The sequence below is a fragment of the Rhinoraja longicauda genome, chromosome 4, assembly GCF_053455715.1.
Source record: "Rhinoraja longicauda isolate Sanriku21f chromosome 4, sRhiLon1.1, whole genome shotgun sequence".
Lineage (NCBI taxonomy): Eukaryota > Metazoa > Chordata > Chondrichthyes > Rajiformes > Arhynchobatidae > Rhinoraja > Rhinoraja longicauda.
The window spans coordinates 35,924,820-35,933,033 of NC_135956.1; positions in this window are offsets into that span (position 1 = coordinate 35,924,820).

Here is an 8,214-nt window from a genome sequence, read left to right on the forward strand (position 1 = left end):
TTCTGGCCCTGTTTAGACAACGCGAGCTGGAGATGTCCTTCAGAGAAGGCAGTGGACAGCCAATAATTTTCTCTGCTGTCTTAATAACCTTCTGGAGGGCCTTCTGGTCTGCAGCTGAGCAGCCAGCATACCACACTATGGTGCAGTATGCCACTACGCTCTCAATGGTGGAGCGGTAGAAGGTCACCAGCAGATTCTCCTTCAGTTTGTTTTTCCGGAGCAGTCTTAAAAAGTGCAGTTTCTGCTGTGACCTTTTAACTACCGCTGTAGTATTTGCAGTCCAGGAGAGGCCCTGGGAGATGGTGGTCAATAGACAATAGACAATAGACAATAGGTGCAGGAGGAGGCCATTTGGCCCTTCGAGCCAGCACCGCCATTCAATGTGATCATGGCTGATCATTCTCAATCAGTACCCCGTTCCTGCCTTCTCCCCATACCCCCTGACTCCGCTATCCTTAAGAGCTCTATCCAGCTCTCTCTTGAATGCATTCAGACAATTGGCTACCACTGCCTTCTGAGGCAGAGAATTCCACAGATTCACAACTCTCTGACTGAAAAGGTTTTTCCTCAATCCAGTTCTAAATGGCCTATCCCTTATTCTTAAACTGTGGCCCCTTGTTCTGGACTCCTCCAACATTGGGAACATGTTTCCTGCCTCTAACGTGTCCAACCCCTTAATAATCTTATATGTTTCGATAAGATCTTCTCTCATCCTTCTAAATTCCAGTGTATGCAAGCCTAGTCGCTCCAGTCTTTCAACATATGATAGTCCCGCCATTCCGGGAATTAACCTAGTAAACCTACGCTGCACGCCCTCAATAGCAAGAATATCCTTCCTCAAATTTGGAGACCAAAACTGCACACAGTACTCCAGGTGCGGTCTCACTAGGGCCCTGTATAACTGCAGAAAGACCTCTTTGCTCCTATACTCAACTCCTCTTGTTGTGAAGGCTAACATTCCATTGGCTTTCTTCACTGCCTGCTGTACCTACATGCTTCCTTTCAGTGACTGATGCACTAGGACACCCAGATCTCGTTGTACGTCCCCTGTTCCTAACTTGACACCATTCAGATAATACTCTGCCTTCCTATTCTTACCACCAAAGTGGATAACCTCACACATCCACATTAAACTGCATCTGCCATGCATCCGCCCACTCACACAACCTGTCCAAGTCACTCTGCAACCTCATAGCATCTTCCTCACAGTTCACAGCTTTGTATCATCTGCAAATTTACTAATGGTACTTTTAATCCCTTCATCCAAGTCAGGTCCCCAGGAACTTGAAGGTGGAGACCCTTCACAGAAACAGGCTCTTCAACCCATTGAGTCTGTGCTAACATTCAAGCACCAGCTAACAGTAGTCCTACATTAATCCCATTTCATCCTTTTCTAGATTCTATCAGGCACCCTGCACATTCAGGATAATTTCAAGTGGTCATTTAATCTTCACACCTGCATGTCTTTGGAAGACCGGAAGAAATCAGGAGCTCCCAGGTGAAACCCACTGCATAGTGGCAATGTACAAGCATCATCATCAGTGGTCACTTGAAGCGACTATCACTGTCCTCTCCATAGGGTCGTCTACTTGTAGGTCTGCAGATGTCTGCAGAGGCTGATCCGCGATCCACACACCTTGGTGCAACGTGGGCAGGGGAGACTGGCAGTGGCTGGTAGTGGTTGAGCCCCCGTCTCTCTCTCCTTGCGGTGCTGTTGCTTTGTCTCTGCGGCAGGGGCGTAGTTCCGTTTCATGACGTGTAGCTCTTTCCTGCACGGATTTCCTACAGGAGCGCCTGTCCAGTGCAATGCGCTCCCAGTTGCTCGATGTAATGTGGAATTTCTTCAGACTGTTCTTGATGTTGTCCTTGAAGCGTTTCTTTGGCCCGCCGGGGGCCCGCTGACCTTCCTTCAGTGGAGAGTACAGGATCTGTTTGGCCACCAACCAACATCAATCTTGTGTGTGACAGTGGCAATGTACAAACTCCATACAGAATGCATCAGAGGTCAGGATTGAACCTGGTTCTCTGGAGCTGTGATGTTGCACTAGCCAGCTGCCTAGCTTGTCTGGACTATAGAAATTTAATTGATAGAAATCTGAGGCGATCTCAGTATTTCCCAAAATTTGAACCACACGGCTGTTCCATAGATTCCTCTCCATCTGTTTGTTGGCATATTTCTCTCTTGGAGTGACAGGAAAAAAGCCCAATTAGTGCTTGCAAAATTTAAATGAGAAAAGCAAGCCTGTTTGTTGACATTGAAAAATGATTCTCCTTGATGTGGAGGTTATTAATGGTGCACAGTTCTGTTCAAGTAGATGCCTGTCCAAACTCTCCCTCTTTCAAAGGTTGATGTTGGTTGGTGGCCAAACTTTCTAGTTTATCTTACTCTAGTCTAGATTTGTTCTCAACCTTTTCATACCTCTAGTATCCTTCTCCCCGACTCTCATTCTGAAGAAAGGTCTCGACCAGAAACGTCATCTATTTCTTTTAGTTTATTTTTTTTAGTTTAGAAGTACACTGTGGAAACAGGCCCTTCGGCTCATTGAGTCTGCACTGACCAGCAATCCCTGTACACTAACACTATCCTACTCACACTAGGGACAATTTACTATTTTTACCAAAGCCAATTAACCTACAAACCTGTGCATCTTTGGAGTATGGGAGTAAACTGGAGCACCTGGAAAAAACCTACGCAGTTTACAGGATGATGTACAAGCTCTGTACAGACAGCACCCATAGTCAGGATCATGTCATAAGTGATAGGAGTATAATTAGGCCATTCAGCCCATCAAGTCTACTCCGCCATTCAATCATGGCTGATCTATCTCTCCCTTCGAACCCCCTTTTCCTGCCTTCTCCCCATAACCTCTGCAACCTGTACTAATCAAGAATTTATCTGTCTCTGCCTTAAAAATATCCACTAAACCCGGGTCTCTGACGCAGTAAGGCAGCAACTCTATCACTGCCCCACCGTGCCACCACCATTTCTCCAGAGATACTGCCTGACCCGCTGAGTTATTCCAGCATGTTGCGTCTACCTAGTCTATCTGACTGTCAGACCGGCTGAGTGGCCGTGCGTGATCTCTTTCGTGCTGCATTAGCTCACCATCTCATGTTGTTCCAGTATTTACCACCCAACACTACCGCATTCCCTCGTGGCATTCCCATATACCGATATCAGTTTTAAATTAATACTCTTGAAAGAAATAATAACATTATATAAAATATAACTTTATTAAATCAATTGTAAATTAGCATGAATACACATCGCTATAGTAATAGCACAGCATCTCCTCAAAATATACAACATATTTTACATCAATGGCTGTTTCCTTACGGAGTATGCACTGAAGGACTAGTGAAGCTTATATGGACTTCAGCCATCAAGTAATACATCAGAATAATTATATGAGCAATTCAGACAATTGCTTAAATAAAATGTTTATATAATCCTCTTATCGAATAAAATCTGGTGCATCTGCCTTGGAGGTATTCATTGAAAGTGTGTGCTGGAATGCACATCACATTAAGAAAACATGCTGCTTTTAATAAGTGTAACTAATAAGTTTATGCTTATGCTTTTGCTTTACACTTATGCTTTTGCCTTACACTTATGGTTTTAATAAGTATAAGTGACATCCTTTATATTGCACATGGCTGTACATGCACAAGGGAGGAGCAATGTTCCTTGATGTGTACTGAAAGTTGCACAAGTACTTGCTGAGCACCTAGCTTAAAATAATTACACTGAAGCCTTACTTGGAATGGCATCTTAAAATAATAGAAAGTTAGATGTTCCAAATGAATACAATTCTTTGAATGTTTAGACATTTGTTGCCAAATTTAAAATGAGTCATTACCTTCATGCATTTGCTTGCTGTGATTTTAAAAGATCATGCACATGTTTTACAATGTACAAAAGTCAACAAATGCAATTCTTATCAACTAAAATTTATTAAATAGCATTATTTTTTAATAAAACAAATAATCCCTTTCACCATATAGACTATTTCCGAATTATGGGATAAAGACTTTAATTTGCCTCTTTATGACTTTATGGGGTGTGCTGTTTCAGAGGTTTGGTGTTTGACATCATTCCAGCCACCTACAATGCAGCACTTAAATGGAGTACATGATATTCTCAACAGATGAGTGTCAGGATGGTAAAAGCAGAATGGCATTTACTTCTCTCAACTTCAAATGGCTTAAGCTTCTTAGCACACATAAACCTTACTTAATCATGTTGTAAAATTGCTGATTGTAAAACCTTATCATTCCAAGAGGTCCAGTTGATGGCTTGATGAAATGAAACTGGTAAAAATGTTGGTCAGCTGAAAATTTAAGATAACTCTTATCTTGCAGTCAAATGTAAATGCAACGTACTGAGGATGATGAAGACTATTGTAAATGGCCGTGAGTGAGCGTGGTTAATGTACCTTGAGGATCAAAAACACCAAAGCCTGTGAAGTCATCTGTGATTAATGTTATTTTATTGCAAGATACATTTACACAGATTTCTAAATGAACTTCGACCTGTAGCATGCTGTGGCAGATTGTCAATAGTGTACCGACCTGAAATGTTATTATATTTACAAGCTGTCCATTTGGATACATAAACATAAAGCAAAGTTTATTACTATTTTGTCAGTTTTCATAAAGTTGATTAACAAGTCTCTCAATAACTGTTCCTACATTTGGCCATCATTCTTTCAGCAAGGTGCACGAAGTAGAGTCTTAAATATATTTCAGTTTGCGATGTCTCCTTTCACCGTCCGGCGCGGCCTGAAATAGGCCACGGGATTTTTCTCTGCCTGGCGGGGGGTTCAATGTCGGGAGCCACGACCGTCCCGACGTGCAGTGGCAGCGTCTTCACCCGCCCCGAATCGCGGGGCATAGTTCGGCCCGCTGCGGACCTTTCACCGTCCGGCGTGGCCTGGAACGTGGCAACTTCAACAGCTTGACCGCGGAAGAAGACGGCAGGGGAACAGAAAAGACATTCTGGCCTTCCATCACAGTGAGGAGGTGACTGGAGGAGACTCACTGTGATGGATGTTTTTTTTTGGTTTGTGTTGGTTTGTGATTGTGTGTGTTATTGCTTATTTTTATTGTTCTTACTGTTGGACTGTGGGTAACGGAATTTCGTCCAAAAGACTTGTTTTTTTTGGATGACAATAAAGGTTATTCTGATTCTGATTCTGATTCTCCTTAGTTAGCTCTGCAGCATTAAAAAAACAATTGTTGTGATGAGGCTCTCAAGGTTAACATTTATTATCCCTTCCTATTGCCCTTGAGAATGTAGTGGTGGTCCACCTTCTTGAACTGCAGCAGTCCTTCGAGTGAGAGTATCCCCACTGTGCTGTTGGAAAAGGAGTCCCAGGGTTTAAACTAAGGGACATTGCATGAGGAGCAATATGTTTCACAGTCAGTAAGTGAAGTCTTCAGTGAAGTGAAGTCACAGTGCCTCAGTGAAGTTTACTATGCTTACACAACAATCGTTGCACTTTAGTACTTTTGCATGATCACGCTTATGTATAGTATGATTTTACTGAATTGTATACAAAATAAAGAATTTCACTGTATCCAGAGGCATGTGACAATAAAGTACCATAGTGTGCCTTGGAGAGAACCTTTAGATGGTGGCATTCCTGACATACCTACTGCCCTTGACCTTTTAGCATTTAGAGCTTGTTTGTTTGGAAGGTAATGTAGGAGCAGCCTTGATTATAGTCATGGTGTGCTAATGGAGAAGAACAACAATGTTCAGGATGGTGCTAACAAGTGAACAGGTTTGTCCTGGATGGTACCAATCTTCCTGAGTAGGGTGTATTCTGTCATTCTCCCAGATTTTGGTGGAAGAAGATGGAAAGGCTTTAGGAGGCAAAGGATTGAATCATTCTATGCAGGTACTCTCTTTGTATCCACTCTTGTAGCATAAACTGTTATGTGGCTGAGCAAAACAGTGCTGGAGTAGCTCAGCGGGCCAGGCAACAACTGGGGAAGGAATGGACAGTCAACAGTTTGGGTTGGGACCCTTCTTCAGACCTTTTATGTGGTTGGTTCAGTTATGTCTTTGTAGAATGAGAATCCAAGCATGCAAATTGTTTGCAAATTGGCAAAGCTTTGTTATTGAACATCAATTGGTCTTGTAAGAAGTACCAAACAGATCCACCATAATGATAAAGGAGCAAAGAGATTAGAACCAGGGGAATGGATTACATAAATTTGGCTGCAATCTCTTAGATACAGGAGATTAATGAGTGATCTGATCAAGGTGTTTAAAATGTTTAAAGAATGTTTCAGTTGCTATTTCCTCTAATAGGCAACTCAGTTACATACTAATCTTTGAGTTAGGAACAGGAGGGAAAACATTATGTGACAGCACATTAGGAATCAGAAAATAATTTAAGATAGGCTATATATTTCAGAATATTTATAACTTTAAGAAATTAGATACATTTTTTATTAGGTAAGGGTCTAAAAGATTATTCAGATAGGCTGGGTAAGTAGAGTTAAGGTGGACTTTAGCAATGATCTATCTTAGTGGTGGAGTACGTCATCATTATCTGTGAGCATTGGCGATCGTTTAATATATTGGTTTGTTAAGTTAGCTTCATTACAACACAAGTGAATTTCTGTTGATCTTAGACTGTAGAAAAATAATGATAAATACTGAAATTTCACCACTGGTACTTAACTAGTAGCATATTCAGACGTTTAACTTAGGCGAAAATCTGCTTCAATCTGTGACAGTGATCAGATAGGAGAGATAGAATTGGGGGCAGTGATACAAGGTCTGGATGCAGGAGAAAATAATGTTCTGAAGGTTTAATTGCAGAAAGTCAGGCCTATTCACTTTTAAGATCTAGGATATTCTGGCCATCGACACAAATATAGTAGAGTGGCTGAGATAGAGATAGTACTCCAAAGACGTACAGGTATGTAGGTTAATTGGCTGGGTAAAAATGTTTTTTTTAAAATTGTCCCTAGTGGGTGTAGGATAGTGTTAATGTACGGGGATCGCTGGGCAGCACGGACTTGGTGGGCCGAAAAGGCCTGTTTCCGGCTGTATATATATGATATGATATGATATGATATGATATGATATGATATGATAGTGCTGAGCTAGGTATTTGAAGTAGACTATGCAACTTGATGTGTCAACCTGCCCTGCTGTTCTGCTTCAACATTTTCCCATTCAATCTTTCACAGGCTTAGTGTGTAGATGAGGAATAGGGGGCAGGACATAGATTGGAGAGCTCTATTGGAATAGTGCAGAAGTGGAAAGAAGTAAACAAGTTTTTCTGACTTTGACTGGATGTAAAATGGTAGAAAGAGGAGAGGAAGGTTGGAAGGTGCTTGATGTAATCTATCTACATGTAGTGATAAACATCTACACTATCCGTGCATCTCTTGTTCTGATCTTCTTGCTTCTGGATCAATGCACAATCAAGATGAGAATGATTAATGGCTTTCTTGGCAAAGTGGGCAGCAAGGATGGAGGTGAGGGAGTGATTGATCAGATCGATAGCTACAGAAGAGCTTTTTCACAAAACCATATTCTGAATTCTTAATGTTCAGTAAACTCAGCCAAACTCCCTTTACCACCCAGGCGCTTGGTAGGGAAAGGTGTTATTGCAATACCAGGGTAGAATTTGGGTACTGGAATCATTGTAGTCTCAAACAGAAACTAAGATATTGCACAAGCTTATGACATTGTGTGGAAATATCTAGAGGTTCCCCCATATCACACCCCACTAAAACATCCTTGAACATTCAAAATCAGTCCAGGAGATCATGACAACTGTTAATCTTTTCTAAGAGATGATTGCTTACCTAATTTGGTTCTCTTTCCTTTTTGGAGGCATGTGGGGGTGCTGCTTACATATTCTGAAGCCCCACCAATCACTAGAAGAAGAACTGCTTTGCATTTCACTACACATTTATGTGTATGTGACAAATAAACGACTATTGACTATTGATTTGCCCGGCATCTACTTTCAAGTGGTTTAAATGCAATTCTTCTTCTTCTTATTCGGCATTACAACCCTTTCATTGTTTTACACATCCAAACATTAGTCTGGATGAAGGAGATACCCGGAAAATGGAGGTCTGAATGTGTCAGTCTTCATCCTGTCTACCCAATGACTATGCCAATAGCTATTTTATATCTACACAATGCTATAAAATGGTTGGTATGCTTGCGGTTAATAAATT